At 39.5% G+C, this 14,041-nt stretch overlaps 1 protein-coding gene across 2 annotated transcripts in view; it reads left to right on the top strand.

The window, feature by feature from the left end:
• Nucleotides 1-14,041, top strand: part of b4galnt4a (beta-1,4-N-acetyl-galactosaminyl transferase 4a) — a 169,692-nt gene that overhangs the window by 28,304 nt on the left and 127,347 nt on the right. The window lies entirely within an intron of this gene.

Below are 14,041 nucleotides of genomic sequence, written 5' to 3'. Positions count from 1 at the left end.
ACTTGGTGTGAATAGGCCAACAGCTCCATATTAACCCTCTCAGTCAGTTGACCCTGTAAAGCAGTCTTTTTGTGTGTGCATGTATTGCACGCGGAGCCTCTAGTTGAGTCCTTCAGGAAGAGTATTCGTGGAGAATAATTGGGTGACTGCTGTATGGAGTCTAACTGCAGAATTGCCTGTCTGTATGGCCTATCCTGCTGTTAGGGGTTGCTCCAGTCTGCCAAGGCTGAAGGAAAGGACCTCTATTTTTCTTGTCTAGTCTTTTCTCCAGGATGCATTCAGGCAGACAGCGTGATAGACAGGCCAGAGCTGCTCTGTGGGGAATGAAGGGACATCAATTAGCTCACCTCCTTCTCTGTCCTCTCCTCTCTCTCTCTTAAATGAGCCATTTCAGCCACAGGGAGACAGCGGCAGTAGAAATCCTTCTTTGTCATGGCTGAGGCTTGTGCGTTTCACTGTGATTCAGACTGTGGCACTCTGTTTTAACCCTGTAAAGTATGAAATCATAATCAGAAATATAAAATAAAAAAAAAGGTGCAGATGCTGATATTTATATGGGCAAAAAGTTAAATAGCTTGGTTGTCACTCTATATAAAAGATAAATAGCTTAGTTGTCACTCTATATCTCTCAATAATACGTCTTAGTATGATTATATTTAAATACTTGGTAGATCAAAGCTCTGTAGTTTTTATTGTGGGGGGAAAACATATAATGCAATGCAAATACAATGATGATTGAGAGATGAACATTGTTTGGTTGCTTACTGGCCCGAGATAGTCTGGTCTGTAGATATGGCTCAGGTTCCTTCTTCAGTGTACGTCAAGCCATTTTTTTATCCAACAGGCAAAAGTTAGATTGCTTACAAAAGCAATATCGCATCTCTCCTCAACAAGCTGCACAATGTGAGATATCATTCATGTCTGTAGTGCCAACAAAGTTGGATCTATTTGCTGAAGGTTAATGCTTAGGCTCAGATGTTTGTTGAAACTGCTAACCTTAAGTATGAGCAATAGTGATGATTGCCTTAGTAAACACCACTGACATTGAATGTGAGGTGGAGGGAGATCAGCAGGTATGGAAGTAACAGTTTGGTGTGGCAGTGAGGGCAAGAACTGATGAATGCACAGGGGAAGGACAGATTGTACTGGGCTTTAGTCCATAAGAGAGAGAGAGAGATTAAGTGTTTGTATGAAGTAAACACAGCTCTCTTGGGATCTGCTGATCTGTTGCCAGTTGAGGTTCAGGGAACACATTGGAAGTTGCCATTGGTAACACATTAAATTAATGATTTCCGTTCTGCTTTGCACCTTGAATTCCTGTTTGGGATTGAGTGTTAATTCTCTGAATTTTAATTCCCTTGTTCTTGCTACACCTCATCCCATCCTTAGATTACCGAATTCATGTTTAATTAAGCAACACCCTAGGAACCATGTTGCTTCGATGAGTATTTTTTCAGCCGATACGACTGCCTAGAAGATTATGGAATGCTCTCGCAACCACTCAAAATAGTACCCTAGCAACTGTATGACAATACTCTGGCAACCACTGGCCCAGGGCTCGACATAAGCAATGGCCGGATGACCCGGGGCCAGTAAAAGAGTATGTCGGGCTAGTTGATTGGCCAGTCACTGGCCCGCGTGGCTATATGCAGATTTAATGGAGTGCACGTCACCAAAAGCAACAGATATGAGCTGCATTTTATTGATCATCAGCTAAAATTTCAAAATCAAAGAGAGAGCGGCAACAGCCTTGGTAAGATCATTTCGTTTCTTTACTTTTAATGATGATGATTGTGTGTTTGCAACTTGCTTTCACTTTGATTTGCGATAGTTTGCACGTTGGCTTAATGAATACATGCTCAGTTGCTCATCTGCGGTGATGCGTGTTGCAGTAGCGTCGTCATATCTGGCTATAACATGACATATAGCCTATAACACGCTCTCACACGTTTATGTTTTAGCATTTTTGGTAAGTAAGTATGCAAAACTCTTACTTACAAAAAAAAGGAGGAGGTCCAGTGAATAAAATGGACTGCTGAGGAAGAAAAAGGGAGGGGCTAAGGGGAAGAAAGGAAGAAAGGAGGAAAAGTGGAATCTCTTAGTAAAATGGATCCCTGTGAAAACCACATTCTCTCCGTGTTGGCGAGCCTACGTTCATTGCAGGAAAAATAATATATACTGCAATAACCATTCATAGTTACAATGACAATTTGGTTATTTTTGCGTGTCTCCAGGGGCTCTCTCTTAATTCCTGTACTCCCTTTGCTGTATTGATTAATCCTAATGTATACAATAAATACAGTTTAATGGAAAAGTGCTTTTCCTTATATTTCTTTCAGGGCCAGTAAAAATATAGAAGGGGCCAGCAAAACTCTGATCTACTGGCCCTGGGGGCCAGTGGGGATTTTTTTTTTTTTGTTGAGCCCTGCAGTGGCCACCGTGATTTTCAACATTCCTCTGTAAAAATGTAGTGCTAACCCTATCCCTACTCCTAAACCTAACCCTACCCATTACTTATCCCTAAAATCAGAGGGAAATGATAGGTGAATAACACTGATGTAGAAGCACCCAGTTGTAAGCCTAAACTTGGCATAAACTGTAAACGTGTCCCGCAAATCTAATTGATTGGAATCAACAAATATGTTGATCCTGGAACATGTTGTACTTGGTGTAATCACGTTCACGTTGTGTATGAGTCCAGTGATAGGGTGTGTAGAAGGACAGAGCCTCGTTAATAATGTGATGTGTGAGACTGCCATGACAGCTGCTGTCTACAGGTGCTCAAGAGAGTCTCCAGAAAGAGGCCGAAAGAGAAAGAAGTGGCAGACAGTGGAATAAACATCTGCAACAACAGTCAAAAATCTGCAACTATGTCTACGTTATTATGCTTGTGTATCAACGTGTGTGATTGTATTTAATACTACCTCAGTCACACCCAGTGGAAGTTTCATAGCCCAGGACACTTAATGGAGTTTTGTGCTTCAGTTCCCAACTTTTGTCTGGTCCTTGGGAGACAAAAATAGACACACATATGAGACAATAGTTTAATCTGAGTTTAAAGCAGGTGTCCAGTCTTGTTCCCGGAGGACCGCTGTCTTGCAGAGTTTAGCTCCAACCCTAATTAAACACACCTGGTCCAGCAAATCAAGGTCATCAGGATTACTAGGCTGTATCCGAAACCACCCCATACCCTCATTCACTACTCTCTACACTAATATAGTCCACTATTCCCTACACTAATATCGTCCAATGAATGAAATCAAGTGAACAAATTTGGACACTGAGTGGGCCGGAAATGCTGTGGATGTAATCATGTGGCGAGACGCAAGGATTCATTCGGTGCAACGCTCACTAGTGTTCATTAGCACGACGAAGGCTGTCCCAATTCGACGGCTCCTTCAAAATGCGTCCTCCAAATGCATCATTTGGTTCCTGTGAAATGAAGGATATCATTGCGCAGAGTTCATTGCGCGCCAGTGACGACAGGATTTTTTGAGAAATTTCCTAATTTCACTTTTAAACTTAAGTCAAGTCAAGTTCAACTTACCTACATATCTAATGATACAAATGTAAAATAAAACCTAAAAAAACAACAACTTTAAAGCGGTTCAAATGCTCACTTAAATCTTACTAAGATACAATAATATATAGTCTATACTCTTTATTATATACAGAAATGGACCATGTGGAACATATTTAGACAGTTTGTGAACCCTGTTTTGTTTTCAGACAGTTTACTTGTCAAAAAAGTACAGTTTTGTACGTTACTGCCACTCATCAATGGCAGCTGTCACAGTTGCTAGGCGACAGGAACAATCCTCTGTAGACTAGACCGTCCCATTTAGCAATGCTCAGTCCGACCTTCATGGCCTTCGAAGGTGTATACTTTGAAGTCCGAGTGCTTTGAAGGATGCAACCTTTGAATTGAGACAGCCAATGTATGGGTATTCTCTAGTGTCTAGCCATTAAGTGTACATCGGTTGTACACTCATTGTTGTGGTGCATTATGGGATTGACTGAGTGCACTCGATAATATCCACTATGCCCTTGAACGTCATTACAAATTGCTCTACCTTAAAATAGTGCACTATATAAGGGTATTGGGGCAAGTTAAACTCTGCAGGATTGCACAGCCCTGGTTTAGAGTTGTCTAATGTTGACATATAGTTCAGATCATTTGGTCTTTAAAGAATTTGGTTAGAAAACAACAATGGACACCACTGACTTTCATTGTATGGACAGAAAAAAAAAGAAAAGACTTGTTCATTTTTGGTGGGCAGGGCTTACCCAACACAAGTAGAGAAACAGACCATGGGCAATTATCTGCAAAATGTCCTCTTGCGCATTGCAGCTGTGTCTAATTGCTGTCACATCATGCCTAGTTAGAAAACAATGTTAGGAAACAGATGTCATTTTGTATTTTAGTAACTTGAAACCTCCATGGATGGAACTGGACAGAATCGCTGTTGTAATGTTTACCGTGCTTTAAATGTTGACGCTGTATGATCTGGACATTGGTAAACCAAGTATATTGCTAGGGATCTGCCGTGTCATCTGGCACCAGGTTAAGCTTTCACTTTACCTTGAGTCATGGATTTCACACCATGGAAACGTTTATCCCTGCTTACAATAAGAGCACTATTTTTAACTCCCAGTTTCCGTTTTTTGCACCAAGAGAGCTTAAAGAGTTCTGTCAACTATAGAGCATTGGTGACCTCCCCTCATACTCGATACACAATGATGAAGAACATCATCATGTAATCAGTAAGATGGAGACAATGGCATTTTCCAAGCAATTCAGTAATCAAACGCTAATTGCCGGTGGCAGATCCAGTAATCGGAAAGGCGGACACACTTCTGTGCAATTGTGAATCATCTCTCTGTACTCAGAAATCACATCATTCTTCACATGCTCCTTTTTTGTTTTTCTCCTGCAACACAAGTTCATAAATTGCACTAGTTATAAAGTAAGGCTAGAAACAAGATGCTTCTTATAGGATCGCTTATTTTGTAGAATTTTGATCAAAGTGGTTGACAGAATTTCTTCATGATGATTGTCATTAAATGAAAGGTGATAAAAGTGCAGCAAGCTCAAAGCAATTATATTTTGATAGGTGACAGGTTAGCATTTCAGTGGCTTTTAACATCTGAATCGTTAGCAACGCTCATCAGGACGTTGTTTTTAATAGCTTTAACTGTGGATATATACCAACATAAAATTTAAAATAACCAAAAATTTACTTGAAACTGCTAAATGTGATATTTTTTAGTGAAATGTTTAATAAAAAAGGGGTGATTGAATTGAAGTGGGCATTGCATACCAGTTTGCTTAAACACTGACTAAATAGCTATTTGACTAGTGATGTTGTGATGCTTTAGTAACTGAATCATAGTGTATGATCTAAATGCTGGTCCAGACTTTTTCCTTTTTCTAGGATTACACATAGTATTGTGAGGCAACATTGTTTAAGTTTTAACCCCCCAGTGACAGCTCTGTTGCCTTACAGATAAGAGAGAGACTCAGCTTACATTATTTCTTTTATACTTTATCTTTCTCTGGTTACAAAGTCTTTCCCTTTGTGGCTGCTTGATTTGAGCGAGGGCATGATTAACCTTCACAGAACAGCTCAGTGCTACTACGTGTGCCTAGAGACACTACATCTGGACTGTCTCTCTTCCTGCATACTCTCATCTACATCTCTTACAGTACATTCACTTTATTATGAAAAGCAAATATAGACCCCAGTATAATAAGAGATACTGAAGAAGAGACACTCCAGGCTCATCCGCCACGCGTCGGTGTGCGTTATTTGTTACCTGTTTTTAATTGCCTAAGCCATGACTAAATAAATACTTTTTATACCGCATATTTCCTTAAATTCTCAAGTGCCTTGGCTTGATATGTTTTATAAGAGAGACTGGATGCAGTGCAGCACAACACGTCTTCACCTGAAGTAAACAAATGCCTTGTTCTATTTCTGACATACTCGACATGTTGATGCAACTTCCGACAACAGTACAAATGGATTTGGAACATTCGATTTGACACATCCAGTGTAGACAAACACAAGCTGTTGGAGTTGTGGTGTGAAGCGAGGCAACAATGGTGTAAAGAGCTATTAGTTTGACCATTGCTCTTGCATCTTTTGCTGCGTCTCGATCATGACACAGCCTTCTAAAATCGAGAGTTAAAAGAAGTTATACCTAAAAATAACACCTCTCTAGAGTATTTCACTGCCCGCATCTCGCAAAAGGTAAATGCAAAAACATGTTCTGTGTCGAAAGGTTGGAAGTAAGCTCTAAAATAACTTGCTCATAAATACTTTTCACTAACAGAGTTTTTGTGTGTGCACGTGTGTGTGTGAACTACTTCTTTAACATCACTTAGCTTCACAGGGAAGTGTGAGACACACACTTCTCTCCCTGTGTAACACTGAACGGTAAATGTGGCAGTGTGTGTGAGTGAGAGAGTGTTAAAATCACTTCGGTCAGTGGGCTGGAGATAAATGGGTGTCTTTGTGTGTGGTGATGAGAGGCTGGACTTCATTCCCTGGGTTTGGAGTCCGGCCCTCCGTCCTGTGCCTTAACAAACCTAACACTCATCTGAGTGCGAAGGACTGGTATGACCATGACTGTGTTTATGTGTGTTTGTATGTTAAGGGCGTCTGTGCTGTGCATACCTCATTCTGATGAGACTTCCTCCCTTCTGTGAGAGGACTAGTTTGTTTGGTAAGAAGTGTTTAGCCTGCCTCAGCCCTTCAGGTGCAGGTTTTAATTTCATTTGATGGAAATGTTTTGCTTTCCCAGTCCGGGTTGCTGGGCAATGGGTTGGTAATGGCAGTGGGAGCCCTGATAGCAACAAAAGGTGAATTAGGCAAATCCATATGAAGGATCAGAAATATTCCCTCATGGACGACCGGTTGGAAAGAGAAGCCATGCAAATGAGAGGAGAGAAGTTGAACTAGGAGGGAATGAGGAAAGACAAGATGAGGTGAAAATATATGAGAAATAAGGAAGGGAAAAAGGGATAATGAGTAGAGACGAAATGAGATAAGGATGGAGGAGTCAAAAATGGGGAGTGGAGAGCAATCAAGAGACGAGGAGTCAAAAAATGAGGAAAAGTCAACGTGGAAAGTGACTAAAGATGAGGAGAGAAGTTGAAAGAGGGAAATGAGACAAGAGATGAGAAGCAAAACAAGCATTCAGTGAGTGATTGTTTAAATTAATGAGCAATCAAATTTCAACTAAGAGGAGGGGAAAGATTAAGAAACGAGGAGCAGAGATGAGTTAAATGTGGAGACCAGATGAAAGAGCAAAGGAGAGACAAGGCAGAGAGAAAGAGAAAGAAAAACAGATATTCCTGTTCAACAGAGTTGAAAGAGGAGGAGAGGAGCTCAGATGATAAGTGAGCTAGATAGGCGAGTAGAAATGATGGGAGAAGCCAAGACATGATAAACGAGAAACGGATGAGGAAAGGAGATAAGACAACCAAAGAGGTGATGAGAGGAGTCAAAACATGAGGAGTTAAGAAAAGTCCAAAATTAGAGGAGATGAGAACGAAAGATTAAAGGAGTTGGCGTGCAACGCTCGAGACAAAAAGCTGAAAAGGAGAAACGAGGAACAGAGAGATGATGAGAGTCGATAGATAGAAAAAGCAGAAGAAAGGAGCCAATATGAGACATGAGGAGATGAGAACGAAAGATTGAAGGAGTTGGCGTGCAACGCTCGAGACAAAAAGCTGAAAAGGAGAAACGAGGAACAATATGAGACATGAGGAGAGGGGTCGAAAGATGAGGAGATGAGAGAAGAGGATATGCAAAGGGGAGAGACATGTGAGGAGACAAGATTAGAAGAGGCGAGAAACGAAGCTGGGACCAAACATCAGGAGACAAGGAGCGAAGAGTCCTTGTTCTTCTTCACCCCAAAGAGCATATCAACCATAATTTTGCCACTGGCAAGACTAAACAAACTGCATAAACAAACACATTAGCCATCTGCTCTGCTTGTCTCCAGAAGAAAAGAAAAACATTCACTTTTCGATTCCACCATCAGAGTAGCAAAGTGTTTTCAAGCTACTAATCGTTATTTAATCAAGCTTACTGGCTTGATCTGCTTATATTCAATTAATTTAATCCACTCTATCCAAAGAGCCATGGCAAACTGCACGCTGAGAGTGACATATCTGCACTCCAGCAAACTGACCCTCTTTACTGCGTCTCAGAGGGCTGGCGAGATGTGAATGGGCACAGTCAAGCATGTGTTATGTGGGTGTGTGTTGCTGCCTGTTAAGCCGTGCAAGTGTGTGTAGTGAGGTACGTGTACTGCCCAGGGGGATGTGGACTCCTGGCCCATTGCCTATGACCCAGATTACAGGAAATTAAGGAGATTTTAGGAGCTCACTCTTCTGGCCTGCTGTGCTGCATTATCAGGATCTGCTCCTGGAAATAGAAGCAGCAGGACAAAGCAGTGGACTTGGCAAAGGGATGCACTAACACTAAGCACTCCCTCTTTTTCTCTGGAGGAAATGTTTGATGGAGCGAGCTCCGCCTGTGCTATTTTTAAGTGATGGTCAAAGCACGTATTCGTCAGATACGTTTTTAAGATGGCTTGTCAAGTTAAAAATACATTTTGTTCAACTATGTGTCCCCTGCGTTCTATTCCATTACGTTCCATCAGTTGCGCTGCTTTTTGGAGAGGGTGTAGCTGACGCCCTGGATGGGCGGATGTCTGCTACACCCTCTCCAAACAGAACATCGAGTGCTGTTTTGAGCTGAAAAGTACCATGTACAGGACAGGTTCCAACTCGGTATACAAGGTACGGCCCAAAATGTCAATGATTAGAACAAATAAATGACGTTTGAATTATAAATAGATGAAGTTATGGAATTACTCATTCTTTGCAATCACTCGTATACAGGTCTAGTACCCATCCCTAAAAGGGATCATGTCACAATCTGGACTCAAACCTTTGTCCCCCATGTGAGCATCCAAGGACTCTTAAAAGCGTGAAATTGACTCTTTATTGACATCAAATCTTGAGGATAGTTTGTGGACATATTTCATGAGCCAATCAGAATTGCCAGGATGTCAATTTCCTTTGGATCTATGGTGATTAGTCACATGACATTGTATACAGTATCTGGTGTTGTGCAATATTCAAGATCCAAGTCATTTAGGGTACGTTTACAGGACAACAATGTACTAAAAACACGTTTTAGTATAGTTTGCGATGTCACTTTGTAAAGAAACACTACAAACTGAACACGTAATACGCATGCGCATGATTTCACCGTTTTCACAAATTCACGTTTTTGTAAACCTGTTGTTTTCAGAAACTTGCACTTTGAAAAGTTTGCTTTTTCAGGCCCCCTAAACACTGTTGTTGTGTAAATGAGCGCTCAAAACGCACAAGTATCCAGTTTTTTGTTGTAAACGGTGTTGTGTGAACAGTCCCTTAAATGAGAGCTTTTTTAACCAGTTAGCGCTATGCTTAGCTAGTAGGCTAAATTAAGATTACTAACTTTAATATCACAAATCACAGTGGGAATGCTAATGGATTCTACAGTAGCACTCTTAAGATATTATAAACCTCCTTGGTCGCCAGTGTGTTAGCTAGCATGTGCTAGTGTTAGGCTATAGCTGTGACAAAACATGGCTATTGGAGTTCGACTGTATTTTAAGAAATCACTTAAGAAAAAAAACTTGAAAGTGGAATTTCTCAGCTTTACGACTTCATTGTAACTTTTCCTGAAGCACACTTTTGTGATTGACTTCTGCAATCATATTCCACCCTCACAATTCACTGTAAAGTTAATTGACTAATTAGAGCTCGTCTCTCCACTGATGTGTGCAATTAAAACATGTCCTAATCCTGATGTTTAGAGTCTGCTGTGACATTAACAGCGCTTTTCATCCGTTTGCTGCCTTTTTTATCTCCCACGGTGTTAAATGTTTAACACGGTGACAATGAAATAAACAGCTCATTGTTAATTAGCACGTCTGCTGGGAATCTGAATAAGATATTTAGGGGTCCTAGCAGCAAAACATCAATATTATGTGTGTTTTTATTCTATTTTGGTCTATGTTATGCTGTAGCATTTGATTTTCATAAAGACATACTTTCCTTCTCTCTGTTTGTGGCCAAATGTGATATGTACGCCCCTTTTACTTTTTCACACATCTTGGATAATCCGTAAGTCTCTTTTTCAATCCTTGCAGTGTTTGGTAGAGAAATTCACTGTTTACTGTTAATTTCTGCTTTCATTCCACACCTACATTCCAGCAATAAAGCTTGTGGCAAAGTGCTAGAATTGCCAGAGTACTAAAGAGTTGCTTGCAAAAGTAGCGTTCAAGACTCATCTATCGGTCTATGAGACCTGTAACATTTTGTGACTTATTAAATACATCTTGGAATCTCAGGATTCACCTTTTGACATGATTGGCTTCTAATGAAGCATTTTTACTTGACTTTATGCTGTTGGAATTGCTGTTACACAGACGGGCAGATGTTAATGCCAAAATTACAGCATTTTTATTGTTATGATGTGAATTACCCAGATGTTAATCCTTGCATTTCACAGTGTGCTTCCAATGCACTCATTGGATTGTTTTGCAAGTTATTGTTGATTAAATCAATTAATCTAGCCCATTAACAGCTGAACCAGATGAGAAACCAGTTCAGAAAGCCATTTTTCTTTTTTGAAACATGAACACACTGTGTTCAAGCTCATAAATGCCACTGTGCCTCACAAAGACTCCGCTCTATAATGTTAAATAAACTGCATATCAAGCTGTGCTTATTCCTACTCTGCAGGGAGAAGTGTGTGTTTATGAAGGCTACACAAGCCATCAGTTTTCATGTAACTGCATGATGTTTAACCAAGACACTGTTATCCAAAGCGACTTGCAGTGCTTTCAAGGCACAGTTGGCTATACATATAATTTTGCATTTTCCCTGGGAATCCAACTCTTGATTTTGGTGTTGCTAGCGTATACCACTCGAGCTACAGAGAGAAGGAAGTCATGGGAAAATTCCACTTATAACTTTGTTAAAAAACTGACCACTACTGAATTTTTTAGATCATTGATCGGATCCATAGCACAGCAAAGTCTGACGCTAGTTTTCTTGGTTCAGTTCATGCATTTGATAATTTTTGCAATTGTGTCTTTGCACAAATAACAATGTTCTGAGAGCATTCAATTTTCAGTGCAGTAAGTACAGTCATTTAGCAGACGCTTTTATCCAGAGCAACTTACAGTACTTATTGTAGAGGCAGTTCACCTTAAACAAACTGGACTTGTGTGTTTCACAAAGGCACAATTGTGTGATGGATTGAATCTTTTAAATAACTGAAGTGTCCAAATGGAATGATCACAAATGAGATGGAGACAAATTAAATTGATTCAGAGTACTCTCTATTGAAATATATACACAAATTATAAATAATAAACATAAATAATATTTAGAATTTGATTTCATAGGTTCTTTTTTTGCGTCACTACCTTGGACTCATGTGTCTATATAGGTTTTTCTGAAGTTTTGCTTCTGTGTTTGTTCTGTGTCTCTATGATTTTGCAAACTGATTTTATCCGCAGTATCCACACCTTTTTCAGGTAAATGCTGAGGGACTCCAGTGGGTAAAACGCAAAAGAGCTCAAAATCCAATCACTTTTTTTTTTTTTTTTACATTTCTGCTGGTTTCTCTGAGGCTAATATCCCTTAATTGAGAGTATGACACTTTCCATTTGGAATTGATACCATTAAAATTTCAGTCGATATGTATTTTTTCACTGTGAAATTCACAGATTCAAGAATGTGAAGTGATAAATGAAGTGATAAAGCCACAATCAAAATACAATTTTCCCTTATTTTGCTACTGCATCAACAAAGTCCTTGTGGGATACGGAGACTCACACTGTGACTGAAGCTCATCCTCATGTTTTTAATTCCTGGGGTCGCCCTGACAGTTTCCCGGCAACTCAGGCTTTCGTTTTCCAAACGCTTACATGACACAGAAATTGTATACCTGCGATAGATTTTGCCTTTGTTATTTTATCTATTTGACATTTGAAACCTCATTCTGAGGAGAATAGATGTCAAAGGACGAGTGTAGTACACATATACTCATTGCCTTGAAACTTTACATCTAAAAGAATGAATTGTCCTTTTGACAGACATGTTTAAAATAAGTAAACTCAAATGTGAAGAAAAAGATGTTTTATTCTACTCAAAGGATCTCCTTTATGGTGGCGGCCATGTTGAAATCATGACCAGATACTACTTGCATAACTTGCAAATCTTGGATCACCAAATACATTTATACTTGTACACTAATCTATAACAAAAAAACTCTCTATTTTTGCATAATATTGCAGGCGTACCACTAGGTGTTAGCATAAAGTCAAAGAACACTGTAATATCTAAGATACTATACAAGATAATAAATGAAAATAATAAATGAGTTTTTGAGGCCCACTCTTACAATTTGTGCATTTGGCCCAATCTTACATTTTATCGATTTATCAGTGACAGTCCTATACACACACGCTCACACAAACATCTATGCACATGCAAGTGTAAACATAATGTCTCCTAGACCTCCAGGCGGTGACCACAAACTGCCCTTCCTCTATAATCAGTAGTTATCAAGAGAATCTTTTATTATAGGAGAAGCATTCATTATATTTTATAGCTTTATTCCCTCTGGTTACAGTACAACTTCATTTGTTAAACTGTTTAGCTCATAGTATGTGTGACTGTGTTTGTAAAGAATTCATAATCACCCCACAGGCAATAACACTCATGCAATGATATTTTATTATCTTGACACGCAGTTTCTTTTTATAAGGAGCTTCTGTCAAGGCGGATTTTGTGCCATATTTACCTTTTAGTCCCTCTCCTAGTCTGACTGCTGAAAATATCTGTTATCCATCTGTCGATGTTAGTACACCTCCAAGTATATCCTTCTAGCTTTTTGCCATGCCACCTGAGTGATCCTCATTTCCTAATAGCAGTCGATGGAGGACAATCTCATAATCCATCCACTTGAAGTGTGTCACTGACCCAGTGGCACTGGTTTCTGGATTGTAGCCAGTCTAAAATTATCTTAGTGCCATATCTGACAAATGCTGGTGAAAATAACTAGACATAGTGTAAATATTTCTTAAAGGCTAAAAAATGATGTTTTGCATTACTTTATACAGTTTGATTAACAGTTTGATTGGCCGAACATCTTTCCAAGAATGCTGGTGTGTACAACCTAGGAGACAAAATAAATCATGTTCAGTGTTCATGTTCAATCAATGTTCAGATTTCAATGCAGTTTTCAGCTGAAATGAACACTAGAGGCAGTAAAACAAAAAACCTTAAAAACTTTTCCTTTTTTTTCATACAAATTATGATAACAAGGGCAGATTATTGATTAATAAAGACTTATTTTTACACTGTTCAGTGCATAGTACTATGTTATGACCTCAAAACACTTTTACCATAGTTCTTTGTTTGTAAAATAAAACATTTTGACATTTGCATTATGTAACCAGCTCCTTATGGCTGTTCAATAGCTCTCCTGGGGCAGATTTGCTCTTGTATAAGTACCTTGCATCACAACAAAAAGATTCCAAAACTTGTGGAAGCAAGCTAAAATGGCATGGATGCTTCAACAAAAGCGTGTTTATCTCAAGTTTGCTTCTGTTAAAACTGTCGGTTAGGTTTAGGGTAGGGTTTTGATGCAGGTGGTACATTTAATTTTCGAACTGCCGTGATACATACGACAACCCAAATGTTGCTAGATTCACACTTATCCGTTTTGGATAAACTGAAAATGTTTTTAGTCCCACTCACTGGACATTTAAATTTGAATGTGTTGCAAAACATGCAAGAAGCAACATAATATAATTTCGCCGAAATGTGCCCACATGCACGTTTTTACAATGAGCCTAGGTTGGGTATTTAGTATAACAGCTCTGGTATGCTTCATTGTTTGCAGCACTTAGCTTGTCTGTGTTTGCGACGCAGACCAGAGTGTGTTAGCTGCATGGT

This window comes from Abramis brama, assembly GCF_963993115.1.
Source record: "Abramis brama genome assembly, chromosome: 20".
Classification (NCBI taxonomy): Eukaryota; Metazoa; Chordata; class Actinopteri; order Cypriniformes; family Leuciscidae; genus Abramis; species Abramis brama.
The sequence above is the reverse complement of the archived record's forward strand: the minus strand, read 5'-3'. Positions and strand labels throughout refer to the sequence as shown.